The following is a 25967-nucleotide window of genomic DNA, read 5'->3' on the forward strand; positions in this document are numbered from 1 at the left end:
CAGTGGTAGAGCACATGCTTGGCATGCAGAAGGTCCCAGGTTCAATCCCCAGGATCTCTGGGTAGGGCTACGAAAGAATCCTGCCTGAAACTTTGGAGAGCTGCTGCTGCCAGTCAGTGTCAACAATTCTAGATGGACTAGGGTCTGACTCAGTATAAGGCAGCTTCCTATGTTCCTATGAACAGAAAGCTTTAATTTTTTTTTTAAAGGAGTCTTTGGTTTGTTTTTTTAATGGAGGGGAGATAAATATTGCTAATTTATGCAATCCTATGTTTGCCTACTGAGAAGTCCCATTATGCTTAATGAGGCTTACCCTCAGGAAAGTGTGCATAGGATTCCAGCACAAGTTACTTTTGCAGGGAGGTTTGCACCTTGATGTTCTGCATGTTTACTCAGAAATAAGTCCTGAGTTGTGAGCATGGTACTGCAAGCTTAATACAGTCCTTACCCAATTCCGTCTAAAGAATTGACTACCCTTTCAGCTCAGTCCTATGCATGTTTTGTCATTTGTGGGTTTGGGGTTTTTTTTTGCATGAACTCTAGCTTCAGTGGTGAGGGAAAGGCACTTAGTACATGCTCAGAGTTTCTCCATAACTTAGCCCTAGTTTTGAAAACAGACTCACTGGCTGAATCCTGGTGAAGTCTTGGCACAAATGAAGTTATGGGGAGGAAGATACAATGACAGCTTGTGCATAACAAGGAGGAGGTAGACAGCAGTTTTACAAAACAAGACATGTGTTTTGATGAAGAGTTGCTGGAGGATGGTAGGATGAGGAGGGATGGTTGCATGGAGGGGAACAGAACTGGTAGGGGGAGAATATAAGTGATCAGTGGTGAAAGAAAAACATTCTGCACATGCTCAGAGGCACTCTCTATTTAAGAACATAAGAAGAGCCGTGCTGCATCAGCCCAAGGTCCATCTAGTCCAGCATTCTTTCACACAGTGGCCAACCAGATGCCCATAGGAAAGCCACAAGTAGGACATGAGTGTGACAGCACCTTCCCACCCATGTTCCCCTGCTGCTGACACTGATGAAATGTAAATAAATTCTAGTCATTCTAAATTAGAATGCATGTATATCCTTTAGAAACTTTGCAGGTTTCTTGCCTGGGGGACACCTCTAATGACCTGTACATTTTCATACAAATTTACCCAAAAAGTATCAGGGAAGGTGTGACTGGAAGGGAAAGCAAATCACTCCCTCCCCCAAATTGGGGAACTCCCCTTCCACATGAACTGCTGCACCTATCCTTCTGAAACTTTGCTGGTTTCTTACTTAGGGACAACTCTAGGCTGTCTGTAATTTTCAGAACAATGGTCCACAAGGGAAATAAGGACAGAAGTATGTCTCCTTTTGGAGACTTCAAAATGTCAAGGCCACCCTTGCACAAAAAAACTTGTGGCTAGCATTCTGAAATTTGGCAGACATGATGTCCTCTGATGGGGAAATAAATCTTGAAATTTTTATCCAATTCTTCCAAGGAATTAAAATGTTATTGGCAGTTCCCTTTAAAAGAAAATCAAAATATAAACCCTGCACTTATTTTTCTGAAATTGGGAAGGTGTAACCCCCTTCTAGGGGGCTAATATGCCTGAAATTATCTTCCAGTTCTGACCAAGAGAAAAAGGTTACAGTTTTTTTTCCTAATTTCCCAAGGTAGTCAACAGGAAGCATAAAGACTCATTTTTCCAAACACTGACTCAGGTTTGGTGCTGAGCTGAAGTGGCCCTACTACAAATTGGCTAGAGCAGAAGCGGAATGTTTTCCAAAATGCTGAACCAGGGTGTCAAGGGCTCCTTGGAGGGCTCTCTCAGTCTAATCCAGTAACCAAGTCCAGACGCAGACAAAGGGATTCTTTTCAAAGCTTTATTCTTTTTTTACAACTTACAACTCTACAGGTAGCAACTAGATCTGAGCAGCAGCATCCCTATGCCCTAAGTTGGAACAGTTGGTCCCCGTTTGAAAAGCAATTACTGGCAGACCCCTGAATATAAGGACTAGGGAGAATCCCTCCCCTTTTCCCTTGGATCCTCTGGGCGCAACCGTTCTTTGAGCGCCAACCGGGCACTACGCCTCCTTTCCGCGCTCTCCATTTGGCACCGCTCTGTGTTTGCGCCGCGCATCCAACCAGTCTGCTATTGGTGCTGGGTCACTCCCTGGACTGCTTTCTAATCTAGGAATCTGGGTGGGAGGAATCTCTGTCAGCTGCAGGCCCTGGGAAAAAGGGGCGCGCTCCTCTCCCAGGAGCGACTGCTCTTCCTCCGAATCAGAACTACTCTGGGATTCTATGGGCTCAGTGCCCACCCTGACACGGGGTCTGAGTTGAAGTGAGGTGGGGTGGGGTCAGTGCACACTTCTTATGTATATAATCTATACACACATGCAAGCACACTGAATGCACACACACACATATATTAGACATAAGCTTAGACAGGGTGGCCCAAAAGTAGGTATACAGTTGTTCAGAATGGTGATGGGAGCGGGAGAGAATTTTCAGTCTTCCAGTACTGCTTTAGAATTCACTTTCTTTGTTCTTGACTCAAGTTCGCTGCCATCATTCACAATATCAGTAAAAAAATAACTAAAAAACTAAACAACTGTATACCTACTTAAGGACCTCACTCCCCTCACTTAACAGATTTAACTGTCACTCCCTGTCACTCACTCTTCCCAACTGTCATTCTGACTCCACCCACACATCTTCTACTCACACATTCTCTCCCCCTCCCATCAACATTCTAAACAACTGTATATCTACTTTTGGGCCACCCTGTATATAATAGAATCATAGAATCATAGAATAGTAGGATTGGAAGGGGCCTACAAGACCATCAAGTCCAACCCCCTGCTCAATGCAGGAATCCAAGTCAGAGAGTCCCCGAGAGATGGCTGTCCAGCCTCATCTTGAACGCCTCCAGCGTGGGAGAGCCCACTTCCTCCCTAGGGAATTGGTTCCATTGTCGTATTGCTCTAACAGTCAGGAAGTTTCTCCTGATGTTCAGCCAGAATCTGGCTTCCTGTAACTTGAGCCCATTATTCCGTGTCCTGCATTCTGGGATGATCGAGAAGAGATCCTGGCCTTCCTCTCTGTGACAACCTTTCAAGTACTTGAAGAGCGCTATCATATCTCCCCTTAGTCTTCTCTTCTCAAGGCTAAACATGCCCAGTTCTTTCAGTCTCTCTTCATAGGGCTTTGTGTCCAGTCCCCTGATCATCTTTGTTGTCCTCCTCTGAACCCTCTCCAGCTCGTCTGCATCCTTCTTAAAGTGTGGTGCCGAGAACTGGACACAGTACTCCAGATGAGGCCTAACCAGTGCTGAGTAGAGGGAACTAGTACTTCCTGGGATTTGGAAGCTATGCTTCTATTAATGCAGCCCAAAAGAGCATTTGCCTTTTTTGCAGCCACATCACATTGTTGGCTCATATTCAGCTTGTGATCGACAACAATTCCAAGACCCTTCTCGCTTGTAGTGAGATATTTGCGTATATATGCAAATTTGTGTTATGGGCCTGTGGCCCGGATCTTTTAAGAACCTAGCAATGCCCCTGGTGGGGACACCTGCAGAAGGCACTCAACTGAAGATCTTGACATACAGGTATGCACATATGGAGACAAGCTGTTCTTTGGATATCTGGGGTGCTTCCAGACAAGGCTTTTGTTGTGCACTCACACTGCCTCATTCACATAATTTTATGGAGGGTCTTCAGTTCGTAGGCCTCCTGTGCTTTCCTACCACTTCTTCTGTCTTTTTTCTTACCAGAAAAAATCCATTAAGGAAGAAAAGACAGAACAGCTACACAATGTTTTTTGATGGTTAGTGACAGGAGCCCTCCAACTAGAACCACCTCTGGTCCTAAACCGTAAAGAGTTTTAAGGCCAAAAATAGTACTTTGAATTGGGCCTGGAAAACAACTGGGAGCCAGCATGCTGGCATGACGTGATAATAACACCCAGTCCCAGGTAGTAGTCTAGCTGCTGCATTCTGGATTAACTGCAGTTTTCAAACAGTGTTCAAAGGCAGCTCCACCCAGAGTATATTATAGTCATTAACCCGGAGGTTACCAGAACATGGATCATGAGGCTAGGCTATCTTGAAATCATCTTAGCATAAGAAGGTAAACATTACTATGTATATATGTTGAGCAAAGCTTTCTTTACCACATGGCTCTGCTCATATATATTATACTAGTTCCCCCACTCCGCATTCCCTTGGTTTTGACTCCTAAGTAATTGCCCTGTTGCTGACGTCCTTGCATATAAAAATAGAGCCTTCTTATTTCCTTCCCATTCCCCCAGGCTGTCCCTTTTGCTCCATTTCTGCCTTGTCCTGGGTTTCCTGAAGGGATTTCCTCTACAAAAGGATATGGCAAGAAACATTTGCACTGCTGTTTTGAATGGTGAGGTAAGAAAGTGTTCAGGCCATTCCAGTGTTTTAAAACAAAATTAGACTGTGACATGAAAATGCGCTGGCCAGGTTGGAGAAGGCTGATATAGACAATACTGAGTTACATGAACCGGCTGTCTGATGAGTTGTATAAGGCAGTTCGGAAGAGATAATTGGGATTTGATTGTTTGTGAAACAATAGAATGTGTTCTTAAAGAATAAGACAGCAATCCTAATGCCCCCTAGATAGTGTCTGAAGGGCCATAGGGTCCTGAGGATTTCCTCCTCTGAGGCCGTAGACAGAGCTACGATTTCAGAGGGGAAAATTCGAGCAGGGATTTCCCTCACACCCCTCCCAGAATAGCAGCTCCCTTTCCTGAGGTGTGAGAGGGACAGGGGTATTTCCTGTGCGTGGGGTGGGGAGGGGAGCGGCCATGGATCCACCAGATCCAAAGGGTTCTCAGCCACTATTGCTGTCTGTAGCAAGATGAGTGAACTAGATAGGCTCAGAGACCCACCCAGCATCCGATGATGAAGTCGCTAACAAAGCCTTTGTCATTTCTCCCGCCCTGCCAGACTCTTGCCAGCAGGGCTTAGGATGGGTGGAGGGCTCCCAGCGCAAAGCAATTCAGAAACAAATGGAGCACTTGCCAATTACATGGTGCTGTCATTGTTGGAGAGTAATTATTGCTGGAGAGTTAAGTTATTAAATTAACTTAAATTTACTCTAAAGGATATGGTTTGCTTTACAGCTTGATGATTGTAGGTGTAGCTTGGGACAGCAGGTCTGTTGCAAAAGGAGATGGAAAGGACTGTGTTTTCCCAACACAGCTTTGGTGAAGTTGCACTCAGGAACAGCAAGAGATGAAGGAAGAATGAAAGGCTAGGCTGCAGTCACAGAATCCCAGCAAAAGAGGGAAAGCTCAGGGTACAGTGTGCCCTAAGGCATACAAGCAGCAGCAAGGTACCAGGACAAGGGCCCTACAAGTGAGGTAATGAGCCAGATGGCTGAGATAGCAGTGGCAAAAACTGTTAATACTACTACTACTACTACTACTACTAAGCATAGCACCATCAATGCATACTGCACTTTACAGAGTACAAGAGGCCAGGTCTCTGCCCTGAGGAGATTACAATCTGGAATTTGACACAGGGCAAACAACAGGGGATGGGGAGGAAAGGGGAGGCAGGGGTAAGCAGAGGAATAATGTGCGATTGTGTCAGTCACTTGATCTTAGGCTTAGTTACTGTAGGCAGGGAATGGGAATTAGGGGTCTATGCTAAAGGCTTCATGGAACACACACACACACACAACATTTATAGACTGCTTTCCAGGTATAAAACTTCCCAAAGCAGTTTACAAAATATTCAGGATGATACAGCTTCAATAAAGATTTATGCAACAGGACAAACAACATTGCAGGAGAAAAGCCAAAACTAAATATCCTGAAAAGCCTGGGTATATAAATAAAACAAGTCTTCAGCCATTGCTAAAAAGATAACAGAAACTGTGCTAGGTAAGCTTCCCTGGGGAACAAGTGCCAGAGGTAGGGTGCCACCACAGAAAAGGCCCTGTCCTGGAAATACCAATGTTCACCCTCTATACCAGCCTTCCTCAACCTGGTACCCTCCAGACGTTTTGAACTTCAACACCCATCAGCCTCAGCCAGCATGGCCAGTGGTTAAGATTTCTGGGAGTTGTAATCCGAAACATCGGGAGGGCACCAAGTTGGAGAAGGCTGTTTTATACACTAACAGACAGAAGATCTAACTGCACACCTCTTACCAAAGGCTTGCCAAAGGCTTCCAGGTATGGACACATTTCATGGGCCAAGGGATCTGAATTCTGCTAATCTTTCATGTGGACCCAACCATATGTGCTTCACCTGATGGTACAAAGCCCTCCTATGTATAACTTTAGTTTTATTATTTCCTTTAATTCCAGGCCTGCCCAGCACCTTTGCCCTCTCCCCACTTCTCCTTATTTGGTGATTTGTGCATTTAAGCTGGCAAATATTGTTAAAGTTCTTATAAAACTTCAGAACCTATTCAATAAAAAGTATCCATACATCAGAAAGGCCCTATCTCCACCACCCCGCCTACGGTGGCCACTTATAAATTGCCCCCCAAAAGAGGAAATGCATCGCCAAAAAAGAGGACAAAAGATGACATAAATCTCCATAACTTTTAATATGCTCATTTATATGTATAGATGCAAATTTAGACATTATAATAAATTAAATAGAAATACAGTACATCTCACCATAGTGTAGAAGACTATGACAAGGACACCTGTGTGCCTGCTCAGTCTGTTGTCCAGGTGCTGTTGATGGATAACTTCAAGGCCCCGCTTGTCATTCCGATGGTTCATTATCTTTAAACTAAACCTAGACTGGACTGCCCTTCAAATAGATAGCACCTTCAAAATAGAGGGCAGTCCTCTGGCAGCCCTTCAAACAGAGGACTGTCCTCTGTAGAAGAGGATACATGGCCACCCTCCCTGCCTCACTACAGATGGGAGAAGGGCCTCGGAAGTGGCATCATTTAGGGGCTCTGGGAGGCAGTTGCAAGCATTCAGAGCAGCACAGGAGAAAGGGTGGAGTCTTTGGAGGGAGCAATGAGTGAAAGACTTCCATTTGGACTTCAGCAATGCCCAGAGCTAAGTAGGATGGGTGAGGAGAGGCTTGCAGGTTCATGAGTTTCAGGATCCAGTGTGCCCATTTTTTATTTTTATTTTAAACTTTATTGTGATTTGTTTAAATGTACAGAGGATGTACACATAAATTTCACATCAGAAACCAAACTGCATAACGTAAGCCTGGCAAAGGTCAGCTCCCTATAGCAATACAACTTCCCAAGGCCGGAATACCACCATTTCCAAGAACTGGTCAGTGCAAAACAGACATCTTGCCCCAGGAATACTCCAGTATGGTCATTCCCAGAGCTTTGAAGGCATTTACAGGCTGTGTAAGTAAAAAAAAAAAAGCTATAACAGCAAAGCACTGTGCACTGGGGTCATTATTTTTAGTTTAAAGTTCTGATTGAAAGTTTGCTGAGTACATTTTAAACTGCTGCCCTTTAACATTGCTTCAAATGATCTCATCTTTCATATTAACATGTTTTTCATTAGATACACATGCATAAGAAGATAGATCATTTGAAATATCTGATGTAATCTCGAAGCTATTTGAAGGCAGATTATCCACCAAAATCAAATAAACTTTAGAGTACATTGAATTGTGATTAATATTCTACCTCTGTAGGAATATGAACATTTCCCACTGACTACTGCCTTTCAGGATATCCCATGAGGGAAAACACTCATGGGCTTGGAAAAATGTCACTTTGCCAAATGGAAAATTGGCTACTGTTTTACACTGCTGTTGGAGACTGTCATTTCACTGTAAACTGAGGGCAAAGAGGGGAAGGAACAGTTATCAGCAGATTCACTAGGGTGGGATCTACCACCAGAGGTAGGTGATTTTGCATTTGAAGATTCCATTCCATTCAACCACTAAGTCATACTACACAACTGGCTTCGATTGAATTGTTTTACCTAGTGCACCACCTAAAATTAATCTCTGTCCTTGCCAGTATACAAATGGTCATGTTCCTCTTCATTTCTGCTTTCTTCCTACCTGGAAACTTGTGCGTTTCGCCCAAGGCAACAGACAGATCTAGGTTGCAGCCAGCCTTTATGTTCTCAGAAATGGGGGTCAGCCATTGCTTCTTTGTTCTACAGTGCTAGGTGTAATACCTGCAACACCTACCAGTGACTAATTCATTCAGCCTGAAGTCTCAAGATGGAGTCCAAGCTGCAGATCTCATGGCCACAGCACCTGGCCTAATCTTTGTACTTTGTTGTTTCCCTGTTCCCCCCACCCCTGCTTTTGTATCATCTAGCCTGATGGAGAGTTCCACAGAACTTGAAAGGTTGCACACTTTTGGTGGCATTTTGGTTGGTCCTAATAAATGCATATTGCTTAGAACAAAGGAAGAGACTTCCTCATGTCTGATGTCCACTCAGGTTCTGGCTGTCTTATCCTTGGCCACTCTTGTTCTAGGGTGGATGAAATAGAAATCTGCCCCCAATGAGACTGTAAATGACTTTATTGGAACATGCTTATAAGCCACCTTGAATATATAAACTTCTTTGGGAACTTTTCACTGAAAAGTGGCATGGAAATACTGTAAATTTATTTAATTATTATTTAAAGCATTTTTATCTTGCTCTTCAGCTAAAAGAGTTCCCAGAGAAGCTTACAAATATCTATAATAAGCCAGTCCCTTCCTCCAGCCTATAATCTAAGAGACACAACACAAAAGAAAAAGGCATTGGGAAGGAGGAGGAAAAAAGCCAGCACCAGTTTTTAGTTACAAAGTTTTTTCTTTTAATAATGGTCAGCTGGAATGCAAACAGTTCAAGAAGAGGAGGAGCAAAAAACTGCTGGTCTCGCAGCTGAGCCAATGGAGCAGCCCTGCCATCCGTCTCTGCTGCAGCACAGTGGAGCAGCTGCATGTATAAATAAATAGTTTTTACACTCTGCACTTAGTTGATTGCCATGTCCATGTGTTCTAGACCAGACTAGTTGCATCAGCAGATGTAAACATTCAGCACTACTGTTATTTTTTCTTGCAGTCGCATTCCACCCTTCATCTAAGGTGCTCAAGTGTTTTCCCCATTTTGTTGTTTATTATTTTTCCCATGTGTTTCCCCATTTTGTTGTCACAGACCCTGTCGGATGTGTTGGGCTGAGACTTGGCAACTGACCCAAGGTCACGCAGTGACCTTTATGCCTGAGCAAGCATTTGAATCTAGGCTTGCCTGATCCAAGTACAGCACTAGATTTTTTCACTATAGTGGCTTACTCTGGCATCCGCTTTATTTTGGGTTTCTATGATTATCATGGAACGAGATGTTAAATTAAATTAAATGCCTGAAATAAACTTTCTGCAGTTTGCCTTTGCCAGGAATAAGCCACAAAAAACATCCTAAATTGGCATACTCTTTAGTAGATGCAGCTCCCCAACAGGTTAATTAAATCTTTGTAAGTAACTGGAAAAACAGGATATGCCATACAGCACTGCTTAATTGTCACCAGATGTCAGTTGCAATATAACAAGATAACTAATCAAACCTGTATTTTATTTTTACATTCTTCTACTGCATTGTTATGTTTCTATTTTTAATAGGATTCCTCTCCTCCCCCCACCGCCTCAAATGCAAATCCTTAAGAACACTGACTAATATTGCTTGGTTCCTTGAGCTTAGAAAGAAAAAGGTTGAAAACAGTTTGTTATTTATGTGAGTGTCCTATGCATATGACAGTGGGAGAATTCTGTATAGCTTCTGAGCATCTCTCCACCAGCCTAAAATCCCGCATTTAAAATTGGGCTTTCTGCTTCTGGTTTAAATGCAGGATCACAATGGATTCCCCCCACTTTTCCTCCTCCTTCTTCCCCTTATCAGAGTCTTTGATATGTTTTGTTAAACAGCCACTAGATGGTGCTCTGGGCTAGGTCCTCTTATTGCGGGTTGATTTTCCTCTTTTCACCAGGGAACTCGAGTGTAACTCCAGTGCTGTAATTTGACAGCTCATTATCTCTGATCTTTTAAAAAATGGAATAAAGGTCATTTAGTGCAGGAGATGCCCTAGAGGTTGATGACGTCATCTAAAGGACCCACAAATTTCCATGATATCTCAATAGCAGGATAAAAGCTCCATGTGAGGAAGCCTTAAGACTCTGACCACGCAGACTTCATGACTTCAGCATCATCAGCCATTTTCCCCCTCTCCTCTCCCCCCTGCTTTTTGGAACATCTTGCCTAATGAAGAGTTCTGGAGATCTCGAAAGCTTGCCCACAAGTTTGTGCACTTTTGGTTGGTCTTAATAAAGGTATTGCCCTTCCATGGATTTTGGCATTTTTCTTTTCTGGGTTTCTGTAAACCTCAGAACTGACAACTTGTGCAAATGTCCATTGTTAGTGAGGACTTGAAAAGATCCTTGAGATAGTTTCTTTTTGAGGAGCTGGGAGGTTACTCCACCTGCAAAGGGATTCTTCACTTGATAAGGAAGAAGTTCTGTTCGACTATTTTAGTGATATGCTAAAGTATCATCTGAACAATTTTTGCCAGGTTGGAGCAGAATGGCCTTTTCATTCTATCTAAGATTGTGAGTAACAATAGATTTTGTAATCTTTAAATATACCAACACTAATTTTTACTTTGCCATCTCATTAGTTAGAGAAGCAGTTATTTGAAATGCTATTTTCTTTTTCTTTTAACATGACTGAAATGTGGTTGTTTTCCTCAATAACTCTTTCTTTAGTTTAATCATTTTTTTCTTTGCCCCTGGGGAGTTCACTTTTCTGACCAATGGAAAAGCCTTCCTTAAATACTAGACAACTTGCATTGATGTGATGCAAAGGAGGTCAGGTGGTAGGTTAGAAAACCTCCCCTATGTAGCAGTGAAGGTGTCCCTGTATCAGTTAACTCCTGCCTATGACATCCCAGGAATCCTTATGTGCTTGGATATGAAATATAGGGTCAATTGGTGGCAGGTGCTGGAGTTAGGCCACAGAGCAAAATTTAGTTGTGTTAGTATCTCTCACAAGTGTTAAGAAAATGTGCAGTGATATCTTATATGTGTCTACTCAGAAGCAAAACCAATAAGATTCAATAGAACTTACTCCCAGACATGTGAGTATAAGATTGGAGCCTAAGTGATTTTGAATATTCAGGCTGCAGCTTGTTGTGTCATCTGAACCCAGGCAGCGTTGGTTATGCGAGGACTGAACACAGAAGCTTAAAGAAGCCACAGTGGGCGAGGGTGATCGTGTGAATCGGGCCAATGACAGTGGTGAATGAGACAGTTCTCTAGTCCTCCCAGGCCACTCCGTGCTAAACTATATATCCAATATGTATTCAGGGAAAAAAAATAGTTTCTTGTCCACTGGACACCGCAAACTACCTCTGATTTAAACATCTAACAGGCCAAATGTCCTCTGAAAAAAGACCAACTTCACCCGTTTCCCAAAGGTGAAAAGAGAACTGGCTTGGCAGGCCTCCCTAAGCTGGGTATTCCACAGCTGGAGTGCCACTACCAAGAAGATTTAGATTTAACAGCCTCCTGCTGTACCTGCAACAGTGAGTCCACTTGTAACAAGGCTCCTGGAAAATCACTACACAAGGGGTATATGCGAGATAGTGTTCCTTCAGCTAACCAGCACCCAGACCTTGTAGGGCTTTAAAGGTTAACACTTTGAATTGTACTGGGGAGCTAACTAGTAACCAGTACAGCTCTTATAAGATGGGTGTAATATCATATCTGGTGCCAGCTCCAACCAGGAGTGTGGTTGCTGTGTTCTGGACCAGTTGTTTCCCACATACCTGCCTAGAGCACCTTACAGTCATCCAGTCTTGAGGTTCCCAAGGCATGTATCCTGAAGGCAAGGCCCTTACTGTGAAGCTGGAAAAAAGCACCTCTGGCCATAGATCCCAGTTAAGACTCAAGCAGAGGGCTGGGGAGTACCTCCAAGCTGCAAACCTGTTCCGTTAGGGGGAATGCAATACTATCTAAGTTAGGCAACTACCTACTCCCTGATCAAGAGACACTCCTATGATCAATGTTTCTGACTTATCTGGATTGAGCTTCAAGTGACTGGCTCTCATCCAGCCCTTTACTGACCACAGACAACAGGCCAAAGAGACTCCATCTCCTCAGTGGAATTCAAGGGGAAAGAGAGATAATTGCATGCTATCAGTGTACTGAAGACACTCTGTATTGCAACTTCCCAGCTGATCTCTCCCAGCAACTTCATGTAAATGTTAAAACAGCACAAGAGACAGATACAAGCCTTGCAACACCTATGTTTCAATGCTCCCCATATTTTTTTTAAAAACCTCCCTGTCCAAGAAAAACACATCAGGGAGATATGTTCTAGCTTAGCCTTCTCCCTGGGCCCCGTCGTACACATTATTTATATGGAGGGGATTGCTTTATGCAGGCGAGCATTCAAATAAAGCACCGTTCCCCAATGTGGTGCCCTCCAGATGCATTGGACTACAACTCCCAGCATTCTTCATACATCTGGAGGGCACCAGGTTGGGGAAGGCTAAAATACAGTATCATAGGCAGCGCTGTAGTAGCTCCCCTGCCCCCACCCACGCCCACTCCCCTGCCCCCCACCCATACCCATCCATTAATGGATGCCTGGGGTTACTAGAAGGAGATGCACTTTTCACATTCAAATTATAACTGAAACATAAATTGGAAATTAAAACTAAAGCTGCAAGCCTAAGCTTGCTTACTTGAAAGTTACTTCATCAAAACTGATAGGATTTACCTCAGAAGACAGACAGACAGACATTTAGGGTGGAAGTGTTAATGTGAAATACATAATTATTTCAGAAATTAACATGTGGGGCAAAGCTCATTCCCCCCGCCCCCCCCCTCAAGATGCACTTTGCCCCTTCTGTGCCTGCTGCCCACACTATTTTTCTTTCCTGGTGCCAAAGCTGGACAGTATTTCTCCCCAAGTTCCAGCAGTCTGAAAATGTACAGTCCAAGAAAGATGTTCCATGTCATTGTTCTGAACATGTAGTTCCACTCCGAAGGTGTGCAACTTGATAAGGTCAGTCAGCAGGTGATGGCCCTATCCCAGTCAGGCCCAGCATCACCCACTGACACTCCTTGGCAACTGCCAGAGACCCACGTCTCCTTCAGACCCCACCACGGCTAGGTTTGGGAAGGTGCCATTTTTAAATTCTCACAGTGCCCAAGAGCATCTGACGTAGCGTGCATCTCTACACTAGCCTAAAATCCCACATTTAAAACAGGGCTTTTTGCTTCCATTTTAAATGCAGGATCACGATGGACTCCCTTTACATGTGCTCCCTTCCCCCCTCCTTCCCCCCCTTATCTGAGTCTTCCATACGTTTCATTGGTCTAGCTCCTCTTATTGCGGCTTTTCCTTTTTCATGAGGGAACTCAAGCAGAACTCAAACGCTGTAATTTGATAGCTCATGATCTCTGATATTTTAAAAAATGGAATAAAAGTCATTTTGAGCATCTCTACACCAGCCTAAAATCCCACATTTAAAACGGGGCTTTCTGTTTCCGTTTTAAATGCAAGATCACAACGGACTCCCTTTACACATGCTTCCTTTCCCCCCTCCCCTTTCTCTCCCCTTCTCCCCCTTATCTGAGTCTTCCATATGTTTCATTGATCTCACTCTTTTTCTTGCGGCTTTTCCTTTTTCACGGAGGGAACTCAAGGAGAATACATGCGGGGTAATTTGATACTTCATTATCTCTGATCTATTTAAAAATGGAATTAAGATCATTTAGTGTGGGAGACGCCCTGGAGGTTCACGACATCATCTAAAGGGCCTGCAAACGTCCGTGAGTGAGCAATCTCAATAGCATGATAAAAGCTCCGTGTGAAGAAGCCCTCGGTGCAGGAGACGCCCTAGAGGTTGATGATGTCATCTAAAGGACCCGCAAACTTCCATGAGTACCCAATCTCAATAGCAGGATAAAAGCTCCGGGTGAAGAAACTCAGTGTCACTCCAGGGCACTGTGAGAAATTACTAATTAGATGGTGTCACAGACTAGTCTGAAACCTCTCATTTTGATAAATGTTTCATTTTCTTGGAGTCTCCTACAATATGCATGTAGGTGTGGCCCTTTTTCACCCTGTTTGCCTGCTTATCCCATCTTCATCCCAACCCCCATTCTAGAACAAAACTGAGCACAATGGGAAGATGAATTATCAGTATTTCTCTTGTCTTATATTTAGAGCTGTTTGGTCTAATATTGGTCTAAAAATAAGAAATATTTTTTCTTGACTTACAGGGCTCACTAGAACTTAGTGGCCTGGTTTGCACGTAACAACAACCCAGAGTATGGGCTGAGTATGGGTTGTCATTGAATCGTGGCTTGTCATTGAATCGTGGGTTGCTGTTACATGCAAACCCTGCACAATGGTTTTACTTTGGATTGTTAACCACAAACAACCCAGGAAGAGAACCCATGGTTTGTTGTTGCGTTGTGAACTCGGGGTTGTGCAGGGTTCAAACATAATGACAACCCACGATTCAACAACAACAGCCCATACTGTAGTTGTTGTTACATGCAAACAAGATCACTTTTAGAACACATGGTTTTAAGGAAAAACCAAGAGCTGCAAAATATGTCAGGTAGGCAGAAAACTAGTAAAATAGAAATTTGGGGGTATTTTTCAAAGTGATGAAACTGCGTGAACTAGCTTGCTTACATTTATAAAATAATATTTAGTACATTTCAGGAGCACCCTTAAAATACGCTACTGTACTAAAAAAGAACAAATTAAATGTGATGAAGTAACCCACAGAAAGAAATCAAGTTGCCCTGAAGACATAGATTTCTCTGGTAGGGGTCAAGACATCGGCAGTAGAGTGAAATTAATACAGTTTTGCAGACTTAAAGCATACTATAAAAGCATGCCATAAGAATAAGGACATGCTAAATCTGTAGAAGCCTTGAACTAATATACTTTCCCATAGTGCTGTCATGTTATTAAAAAAGCCAAATAGTTTCAGATACAGGTCACACCTTCCAGAAGCAGCACAGGGTAGCAAGGAATACCAGCTACTGACTACTGACTCATTCAGCCAAGTTAGCAAATACATTTTTGCCAAATGCCTTCAGTGTAATTCACGGGTCTTTTTTGATTGGGTTATTAATAATCAGCTGGCATTTATCGTCATTAACTGCTACAGGTCCAAGCTGATTTCCTTACAAGGTGGAACAATAAGTAATTAAAAAAATCTTGCTTTATATTTTAATGTTCCTTTCACCTTATCATATTGAAGTGAATTAAAAGAAATGGAAGTAGAATCAGAAGTTTAGAGTTTTTATCATCTGCAGTAATTCTAGACCATAGTCACTCAAAGAAGAGCTAACTGTTTCTTTAAAACTTATTTATACTCCTCTGACATAAATATTGGTTTCAGACAAGAATGAATAATTATCATGTGAAACAGTGGTATCTACAAAATAAATATAATTCACCAGAACCCTAACAGTATTACTCTACTCCACACTAAGTATATACTTTTAATGTAATTTATTTAAAGTGTATGCTCCTGTTCATAAGATTTTGTAGTGACTCACAAAATAAAACAACACTGAACAGAAACAAAGCAAACAAAACAATCAGTAAAAATAAATAAAACAATCCCAGCAAACAAAAGAGAAAACAGCATAACAATCAGAACAAGGGCAGGCAACATCAAAAGTCAAAGGCCTACTAAAAAAAATATGGCGTTTAACTGTCTTTGGAAAAACAGCAGGAAGGGGGCTAAACATATCTCTCTTGAGCAAGACTTCTAGAGCAATGGTGCTCCCACAGAGAAGGCCCTGCTCCTTGTAGGGACCAATCAAGTCTCAAGATAAGATGAAGCCTGGAACAGGAAAACTTCAGAAGATCTTAACTGGCTCAAGACTGGGGAGGGCTCATACTGAAGAAGACTTCCTTCAGTGAATCAAATGAAGCCTCATTTGCAATGCTGTGTGCAGTTTTGACCACCATGTCAAGGATACTCAGACACTGAACACTTAAAACACTAAAAACAGGATGTTGATACTGGAGTTGAAATATGCATATTAAGAAAGTTAGGGGGGAGCCAGGCAAGCTTAACTTAGAAAAAAGGGCTAAAGATTACTATGACAGGGAAAAGTACTTCAGTGATACTGTTGTGTTAGAAGACCTAAGAAGGAAAGGAGGAAAGGCAGCAATCCAGAAACAAAAGGAAAGGAAATCAAAAGATGCACAACATACTCTTTATTTGGACCAAAGTGTTTTGAAGAACAACTTTCTCGGCTGTACTATATAAACACAACATTCAGTGATCTCCAAATTCTCTTTCTCAAACGATTTGGAGAGTAAAGAGTGTTGTGTTTTATGGTGCCCCTGAAGATTTTCTTCAAAGTGCATTGGGCCAGATAAACAGTATCTTGTTCACCTTGAGATTTCTTCACTTCTAATTCTAATAGAAGACCTAAACAGAAAAACAGTGGGCACAACTGAGCCAAAGTTAGGCATTTTAAGGCCTGCTAAGTTCAATAGGAGTTAAGCATGTGCTTATGTTTAGGCCAGGGGTGGGCAACCTGTGGCCCTCCAGATGTTCCATCAGCCCTAGCCAGCATAGCCAATGGTGAGGAGTCATGGGAGTTGCAGCAACAACATCTGGAGGGTCACAGGTTGCCAACCTCTTCTTTAGAAGATCATGCTCAAGTAGGATTATCCAAGGTGAGCAATGGCTACATCTAGGTCAGCCTTCCCCAATCTGAAACCCATCAGATGTGTTAGGCTACAACCCCTGTCATCCACAATGGTTGTGCTGGCAAGAGATTATGGGAATTGTAGTACAACACTTCTGGAGGGCACCAGGTTGGAGAAGGCTATGACTAGACTATGTAAGGATTAAAGGTTATACACAACAGTGCACGGTGTACAAATTCTCCAAATTGCTGTTACTCTTGGTCTATCTGGGTCCACTCAGCTAAGTTGCCTAATGCAATGTTTTTGGGACATTGAAAGCAATATTCTTAATTTATCAAATCAGCACATTTCTTCTATTGCCTTGCGATACATTTCAGTACAATATTTTATGAGCCAAAAATGTTGGGAGCTCAGTTTTACCAATTACATTCTTAGCAGAAAAGCAAACTTACTTACTTACTTACTTATATTTATTTATTTTTAGAATCTGTGTGTTCCCTCTCCAAAGGATGATCTCATTTAGTCGCAAACAACTCTCTATTAAAATATCAACAGTAAAATGATTCAAAACTGCTTCCAGTTGGCAGGCTACGGTATTTAAATAATAAACAATTTATCATAATTTATTATACTGTTTCAAATGCCTTACAAATATGGAAGGTTGCCATTGTTAGCTTCATGTCTCCTTTTCCCTCACAGGGGGAAAAAAATGAGCACACAGAGATTAGAAGTGAGCTCCTGTAACATGTTAAGTGATATGAGGAGAAAGAGAATTCAGGGCACTGCAGTTTCCCACCCACTGTATCCCATTTTCACTGAGAATATGGTACAAAATGAACTCTGGGAGATGTGAGGTCATCTTGTGTGTGACTTGGGGCTTCTTCACATGGAGCTTTTATCCTTCTATTCAGCTTTGTTACTCACAGAAGTTTGAGGGTCTTTTAGATGACATCGTTAACCTCCAGGGCATCTCCCGCACTAAATGACCTTTATTCCATTTTTTAAAATACCAGAGATAAAGAGCTATCAAATTACAGCGTTTGAGTTCTGCTTGAGTTCCCTCATGAAAAAGGAAAGGCCACAACAAGAGGAGCTAGACCACAGCTCCATCTAGCAGCTGCATAATGGAACATATGGAAGACTCAGATAAAGGGGAAAGGGAGGGGGCAAAAGGGTGGGGGAAGGAAGCACATGTAAAGGGAGTCTGTTGTGATCCTGAATTTAAAACAAAAGCAGAAAGCCCCGTTTTAAATGTGGGATTTTAGGTTGGTGTAGAGATCCTCTTGATTGATAACAGGAGGTGAGGTGCCAAACTGCATCCCTCCAGTAACTGCAGCCTTTCCCAACCTGGTGCCCTCCAGATGTGTTGGGCTACAACTCCCAGCATCTCCCAGCCAGCTCTGGAAGGTACCAAGTTGGGGAAGGCTGAGTAACTGCAATGTGAGCAGCTATACCTTCTTTGTCTCCTTTTGTGCTATTTCTTGGAATGTGTCTTGGAATGACGTTTGTATGTGCGTGTGTGAGCATGTGTGTGACAGAGAAAGAGAGATTCTCTATGAGCCAGCATCCTATTCCTGGAACTCTTGCTGATGTTTCCTTCAATTTCATTTTCATTATTGGGGGGGGGGGGCATTCATGTGCAGGTAGACACAAGCAACACCAAGCAACACTTTTTTCTAGTATTTCAGTCTTGGGGATGACCGATATGCTTGTGACATTGTAAATTAATCCATTCTCAAGATACTCGGAGGTTGCTTTGACTGACATTTATTATTTAATAATAAAGACAGACTGACATGTCCTGCTGTAATACATTCCCTGGCACTTCCTGTGTTTTAAGATTCTCACACAGGAATTATATCACCTTAGTCTCACTCAGAGTCATATGTCTACAATCATACACATGCGTTTGTATCCAACTGGTGTTCTTCTGCTGACAATCCCTCCTCCCTCCTGCAGACCCCCATACTGGTTTGGGAGGATTGGGGTGGAACAGTGTGGGGTGGTGGAACAGGAGATCAGAGGTAAAGGCAGAATTTCTCTTGTTACTGCTAGCTTGGGAAAGCCTGCTATCATCTCCAATCCGTGACTGGAGATGAAAGCAGGGTTTCCTTTGCAGAGCTATGGGGGAAACTGGATGTGAGCCCTATGGCTCTGTGGGCCACACTGATAGTTGCTGAGGGCTGAATGAGGCCAGAGTTGTGCACCCTTGGATTATACCATCTCAGACACCCATGTATGTATCAACCTTTCGTTATCCTTGGGCAGGTTTAAACAGTTCACTTAGGTAGGCTTATTATGATGCACAACTGTAGGCTTCCCCCAGCTCCTCTCCCCAACCCACTCTAGAAAAGAACACAGAATAACACAAGTTTTAACTGATCAACATTTTAAGAAAAAACAGTTCTAGCAGGAAATTATTGAGAAAAACACTAGGTATAGCCCAGAGCATCTGATCACAGAGTAAAGTGAAAGTGACTAACTGGAGCCTCCTGCGTTAGAAGACCCATACACAGATCAAATATGTACTAAAATGTACACTTTGCAGCCTTCACATTCATCCTTTAAAAAGTTGAAACACAAACTTTAGCTAATTCAGAATTAAACCAGAAGTTAAAAGACCCTGAATCTGATTGAAAGGCTAAAGCTACTTTTAAAACTAAATGAAGATGATCTGTCATTTTATTAGTCCTATAAACATTTTAAAGCCCTTTAAAAGTTATATACAGAGAAATTAGAAAATCTGCTCAAAAGATGAGGACAAACTTAAATAAGAATATTAAGGGAAAACTTTCCCAATATGTTCTGCTCATGGCACCGTGAAATGTATTAGATTCATAAAGAATACTTATTTCACTCTTCTTTTGTGGGAAAAGGGCATTTTTAATGTAAAGCAAATGAGGTATTTTCTTTTATGGGACAGAATACACATACACAGACATATACCTAAACACAGTCACATCTACATATGTACATACATACATACACACACAATCATACACACAGTTGATGAGATTTATTGCATTATTAGGCTGAGTACACGCAAGGCAGGAATTATCCATGAAGACAAACCATGGATGATTTCATTTTGGGGGTCATGTTGCTGTTTTAGTTGTCTTACTGGACCAGATCGTAGAAACAGCAGTTGTGCTACTTAAAATTATTCAAGATCAAAAATACGTTACAATACGTTATTGTAATATACTTGCTTGCATAAATACAGTAACAGAAACACATGGTTATGTTATATTCCTGAACAGGAATTATGAAACCTAAACACTACTGGATAAATATTGGTAATAATTTGCAGCTGAAATAACTTTTTATACTTACATAACACCATCTGAATCTTTACCACAGAAATACATATTAGGTAAATAACTATTTTGCTGGAAATTGCAATGCTTCTGTACATGACATGTATGTACCACGGGATATAACTGAGTATAATTCCCTCATAGCAAATACATCAAAAGCTCCCCTGCCCCTTTTTTGGCTCCTTACTATGTGTAGATAGATATTCATTTTTCAAAAATGGAATTTTAGATTTACCCAAACTCCTCTTTTTAAACAGTGGTACAAGATTGCACTGGAGGGCATTTCTACATGAGGCTTTTATGCCACACCTTTACCAAGGCTTCTGCATCTAGATTCTTTGCAGGATTAAGATATGCTTGTTTACATGTACTTTTTTCCAGGGTTTTCTTTCTCTGCCTTTCTATATGTTTCATTATACAACCACTAGATGGTGCTGTGATAGAATTGTGCAATTACACAAGACTCTCATTCCACCATTTCTAAATAATACCAGACTTTCCTCGTTAGGAAAAAAACACGCGATAATGGTTGCAAAACACGGGAGATGCCCGGGAGGATGACAATGCCATGTTAAAGGTCCCACAAACGAACACAAGCAATCATGAGTGCACAATAAAAGCCTCATGAAGAAAGGCTCAAAAAGGCAGTTGGGGTGGTGGTGGTAGTCTTGACTTCTATGAGGGGAACTTCTGTGGTTGATTATTGATTTCAGCTTCTGAAATCAATAATCAGGTGGCAGAAATCTGCCATTTCTTGTAGCCTGGGGATAGCGCTCAGCACAGTCTATTCACCTAGCTCAACCTCCCCCAACCTGGTGCCCTGCAGATGTGTTGGACTACAACTCTTTTTTGGCACCTGGCACAAAAACAGCAAGAACAGAAAACCTCAGTGAGGCTAATACTTTTCTGATTGGTTGACAATCCTACAAATGCCTGTATTTATGTTAGTCTTAAGGATTCCATTCTGAACACAGCCCCTTTGCAGACGTTCTAACTGTGGGGAAGGAGCAAGCACAGGAAGGGGGGTGTGGCATCATGATGGCAGGCTCTGCACCTGACCTGCACACATTTCTTGAACATCAGAAGCAAGGGGTACACGCACAGGTCCTCTTCAGATGTTCAAGTTTAGGTGGAAAGGTCGGGGCAGAGCCTGCTGTGGTGGTGCCATTCCCCACTGGGTGTGTTTATACTATACAGACAGAACCCCACTAACATTATTATCTTTGAATCTTGGTTCTTGAAGTTCTTCAGCAATGTGACAGTCTGTAACAATATTGTTTTTAAATACTGTGAAAGTGCTGCATGAGGTTTTTCAGAGAGCTTTTGGCTATTGCACGGTATAGAAATGTAATAAATAAATAAATAAATTCCCCACCCCCCAATTTTAATTTTTTTCCTTACATTTTTCCATTTTTCTGGACCTTCACACTTCTTCACAGGCTCTGCCTGTTTACCACTAAGACTTTGCTCTGGTATTAGAGAGAGACAGAGAGAGAGAGAGACAACCACATAACATCGCCAGGTCCTGCCTTATGACATCACCATACCTTGTCACATCACCAGGCCTTGGGATGCTGCAACCTGGCAACCCTAAATGGTAAATCCAGATTTGAGACTTGTTGTCCTAACGGTTCATTCCAGAGGATGCCCAAAAGATGATGCCCACCCCTCCCCCCCATTCCTCACTGACCTTCAGCCAGTTATGACTTTTCACCCTAACCTACTTCACTAGGTTTGTTATGAGGATAAACATGGAATATAAAGGTGGAGTATAAATGTAACAGATGGAAAGAAAAAATGGAATATAAATGTAATAGATACATTTATATCAGTGCAGGCTGGTGGCTCCGATTTCAGTGGGGGTGTAAACCTACTCTGGGTTTCAGTCAGAACCAGCCAGAACAAAGGAGCCACCCAAGGTGCTGAACCTATTTTGGGGACAGGGTTCAGCACCTTGGATAGCTCATTAGATTTCTGACTGAAACCCGGAATGGATTCACATCCCCACTGAAATCGGGGCCACCAGCCTCCACTGATTTATATACTGTATAAGTCATGGCACATCTGCCTCCCCACCCCCCCACCCTACACACGTACAATACAGCTGCAGCAAGGACGGCTGGGTACTCTTGCGGAGTGCCCTGTGCCTAGCTGGCTTGCCTCTCTGAGGCGTAAGAGCTGCCGCTTACGCTGCCTCCCTCCTTCCCTCCCGCAGCACAGCTGCAGCCTCAGTAATGATGGCTGGGCATTTTGCACAGTGGCCAGCAGCTGGTTAGGTGGCTGGCTCTACTTGCCCTGCCATTCTTGCAATCTGCCACCTCATCCAGATGGCTCGCCTCACCTTCTGGTTAGGCTAGAGATGTTCCCCATTTGTGGCAGGGCCCACAAAGTTTGGCTGGACTCGGTTGCCAACCACTGTATATAAGGCCGCAAGGCAAGGCTCAAAATAAACACACAACGATATCAGTTATTAGAGTTTGTTATTGGAGTGTGTTATGTACCCTAAGAATTGTCTATAGGAGTTCCTGATGAAGACTATGTATAGTCAAAATGGGAATATGCTGGAGTTCCGTAGAATGATTTGCTGTTGTTCAGTCGTTCAGTCGTGTCCGACTCTTCGTGACCCCATGGACCACAGCACGCCAGGCCTTCCTGTCCTGCTCTCTCTCCCGGAGTGTGCTCAAGTTCATATTCATTGCATCAGTGATGCTTAGCCATCTCATCCTCTGCCGTCCCCTTCTCCTTTTGCCTTCAGTCTTTCCCAGCATCAGGGTCTTTTCCAGAGTTTTCTCTTCGCATTAGGTGGCCAAAATATTTGAGCTTTAGCTTCAGTATCTGTCCTTCCAATGAGCACTCAGGGTTGAAGACTGATATGACCAAAATGTTTTTGACCGATATGGGTGTTATGACATTGATATGATTGTTTATAAATGGAGATATTCGTTTCTCTTATATTTTGATGTGTACCATCAACTGTGATTCATTTGTCATATATGTTATATGATTATGACCGATTTGGTTGTCATGACATTGATATGACTGCTATAAATGGTATACAGGCATTGGAAATATTCACTCCCTTTATAATTTGATGTGTACCATCAAGTGCTTTATTTATAAATGTTGTATAAAATTATCTTATTGGTCCAGTGCAGTTCTGTTAGGTCTCTTGCACCTTGTGTGTTTGTTTTGAGCACTTATTGGGGACTTTGTTTTTTCTGTTTTGCATAGAGGCTTATTGCTCAACAAAGTGTTCCTTTTATACCATTCTGGCTGGATGAAATGGACGATGATTAATAATAACAAACCTTCTTCTCCAGAAACACCCACTTAATATTCATGAGAAGAAAAAGTGGACATGTTTTTTCTTCTTCAAATCATATGTTTCTTATGTGTTTCTATATTCCAAAGATTACCCACAAATACTTGCGCTTTATGAGTAAAAAATAAATTTCACATCACAAGGCGGAATTTTTCTGAAAATTCCTATTAAGTATAATTGCATACTGAATATTTTATGCAGGGTACAACCTCATCTTTCTGCATAGCCTGAGAGACATTCAGAGCCATCCAGTTACCAGTAGCTTACCAACACAAGCGTCCTGTTTACAAATGTTATAGTATAATGGATCCACCTAGAATACACAGTACATTCAAACAACATATTCTGGATAACACTGGGGGGGGGAGTGAGGGAGTGAATAGACAGAAAAAGAGAGAACAAGAACGACAGACCCACACAAGCGTATTCTAGCAAAAGAGTTGTGGACCTTGCTCCAGCGCATAAATGTGAGTGGAATTGGGACTCATATTAAACAAGTTTCAAACCCAAGAGATCTTAGCTCCAGTGCAGTTCTTATTGGTACTTCCAGTACTGAACTGAACTCTAACGACCAAGGGCAAGTATATATGGCTTTTACCACAGAAATGCAGGGATAGAGTAGCTGTCCTATCTGCATCCATAGAGAGGCCAATGGCAGCTCAAAAAAGGGCATTCTTGATATAGGCCCCCCGACAGTGGAACTCCCTCCTCCATCATACACTGGTGGCACCAAGCCTTTCTGCGCCAGCTCAACATCTATTTGTTTACCCAGGCTTTTGTTTGGATTTTACTCTCTTAACCTTTGCTGCAATATGTAAATTGTTATTTATCTGTTACTGTTCTCCTCTGTTTGATTATGGGTTTTTTTTGTCACTGATGTATTCTTTTACTGTGTTTTATTGCTTATACCCTGCTTAGGGAAAAGCAGATAAAAAATTCTTAAATGAATAAATAAAACTTGCAATTTGATACCGGTAGTTCAGAGCTGTGTGCTGCTGTAGCCTTTTTCTTGTCTCTGTGCCAAAAATCCCAGTCACCATTTTCAGAAACAAAAAGCACAGATGTGAAGGCACTGAAGTTCTTGCCAGATTATGACATATGGAAAGTGTAAAATAGGTGTGTATGAAGTGGTGCCAGTGCATGAATACACTATGTCTTTATCCCAACATTACAACCTTGGAGGTGCTGATTTATGGATGGCTGCCCCCTACCAGGGATAAGTTAGGCTAGGCAGCATATGGCTTATAAGCCACATTTGACCTGCCAAGACTTTTGCCCAGATACAGTTTTCCTACATTTCCCCCAGAATGACCACAGTGAACTGCAACTATGTTTCCCACCCTGTACCAGAGGCTATAACAACTGAACAAAGCTTTCATAAGGATAGGGTTTCTTAGGAAAATAGTTTCATGCCAGTAAAAGATGCTCTTCAAGTTGTGTAGTCACAACTTGGGGACCAGGCACAGGTGGCCACAGCTCAGAACTATTAAGAAAAAGCTCTGAGGGATGGAGGAGGAGCAAACCCTCTCCCTGCACATGTGCAGAGCCACCTTCCCACAGAATGTCTTCAACGACCAACCACTATAGAAGTTTCTAATTTGTCCAGGACTTCCTAGAGGAGAGAAGGAGAGTGGTATGGTTGACTATACAGCAGATCCTATTTTCTTCTTTAAAAATGGGACCTGCAACAAAATGTTGCAGCATGAAGGGCTCCAGCTCAGGTTTCTAGCCAGCCATACCCTCTTCCAGGATACCTCATTCCATTCCACTTCCCCACCTATTCGCCCCTCCCCTCCAACAGTCAGCCAGCATTCTGTGGCCACTAAGCGTGCTCTGCCCTCATTTGCCTGTTTTTGGATAACCCCCTTGTACTTTTTACCCCTACAAGTTTTTTTTTTTTGCAGTTCTGCAAACTTTGGGGTTCTCCCAAATTGGCTGATACCTCTCCCTTATGTGTGGATGGTGCCGTTTTGGCTACATAAGGATCCACATCTCCAAGAAGGTGAACCTCATATTACGGCTCTACTTTCCAGAATGTATATATCTCTATGCCATCCTATGAATGCTACTGAGCTCTCATGAAATAGGAATAGAACCTGGCATGGTTATAAGGCAAATCTATAGAAGTAGCTATTTAGACTGTCACTTTCTGGGAAGAGACCAAGAATATTTTTTGCCTCCCTTGGACTATACAGAGAGACTTATGAAATGATATGGAATTTTTATTCACCATAAAACATAAAATAATAAAACATTTGAATACCTACTGCAGAGGTTGGCAACATGTGGCCCTCCAGATGTTTTGGCCTACATCTCCCACTATCCCTCACCATTGGCTATGCTGGCTAAGGCTGATGGGAATTATAGGCCAAAACATCTGGAGGGCCAAAAGCTCCCCACCTTGGGCTCTTTTCCCTTACATAACTGAAGAAGACTGGCAAGATTCTTCTGGTTTAGACACAACCTAACTTTTCCCTTACAAAATTTTAAGGCCTGAGACCTTCAACTATAGAACGCTTCTTTGAAGATAAGAGTTGTAAGTCATATGTTGCTAGAGACTCAAAAGCCCTTTTTGTGAAACTAGTTAACACCAAGTATAGATTCCACTGGGCAATACCTCACAAAAAGGAAGATACAGGCTCCATAGGCCTTTAAATAATTTTTACATGACCA

At 42.3% G+C, this 25967-nt stretch overlaps 1 protein-coding gene across 10 annotated transcripts in view; it reads right to left on the reverse strand.

The window, feature by feature from the left end:
* The window catches only part of ZNF827 (zinc finger protein 827), a 163376-nt gene that overhangs the window by 74130 nt on the left and 63279 nt on the right, over nucleotides 1-25967 (reverse strand). The window lies entirely within an intron of this gene.

This window comes from Heloderma suspectum, chromosome 5, assembly GCF_057233095.1.
Source record: "Heloderma suspectum isolate Gila_16-S chromosome 5, 16-S_ref, whole genome shotgun sequence".
Taxonomy (NCBI): Eukaryota; Metazoa; Chordata; class Lepidosauria; order Squamata; family Helodermatidae; genus Heloderma; species Heloderma suspectum.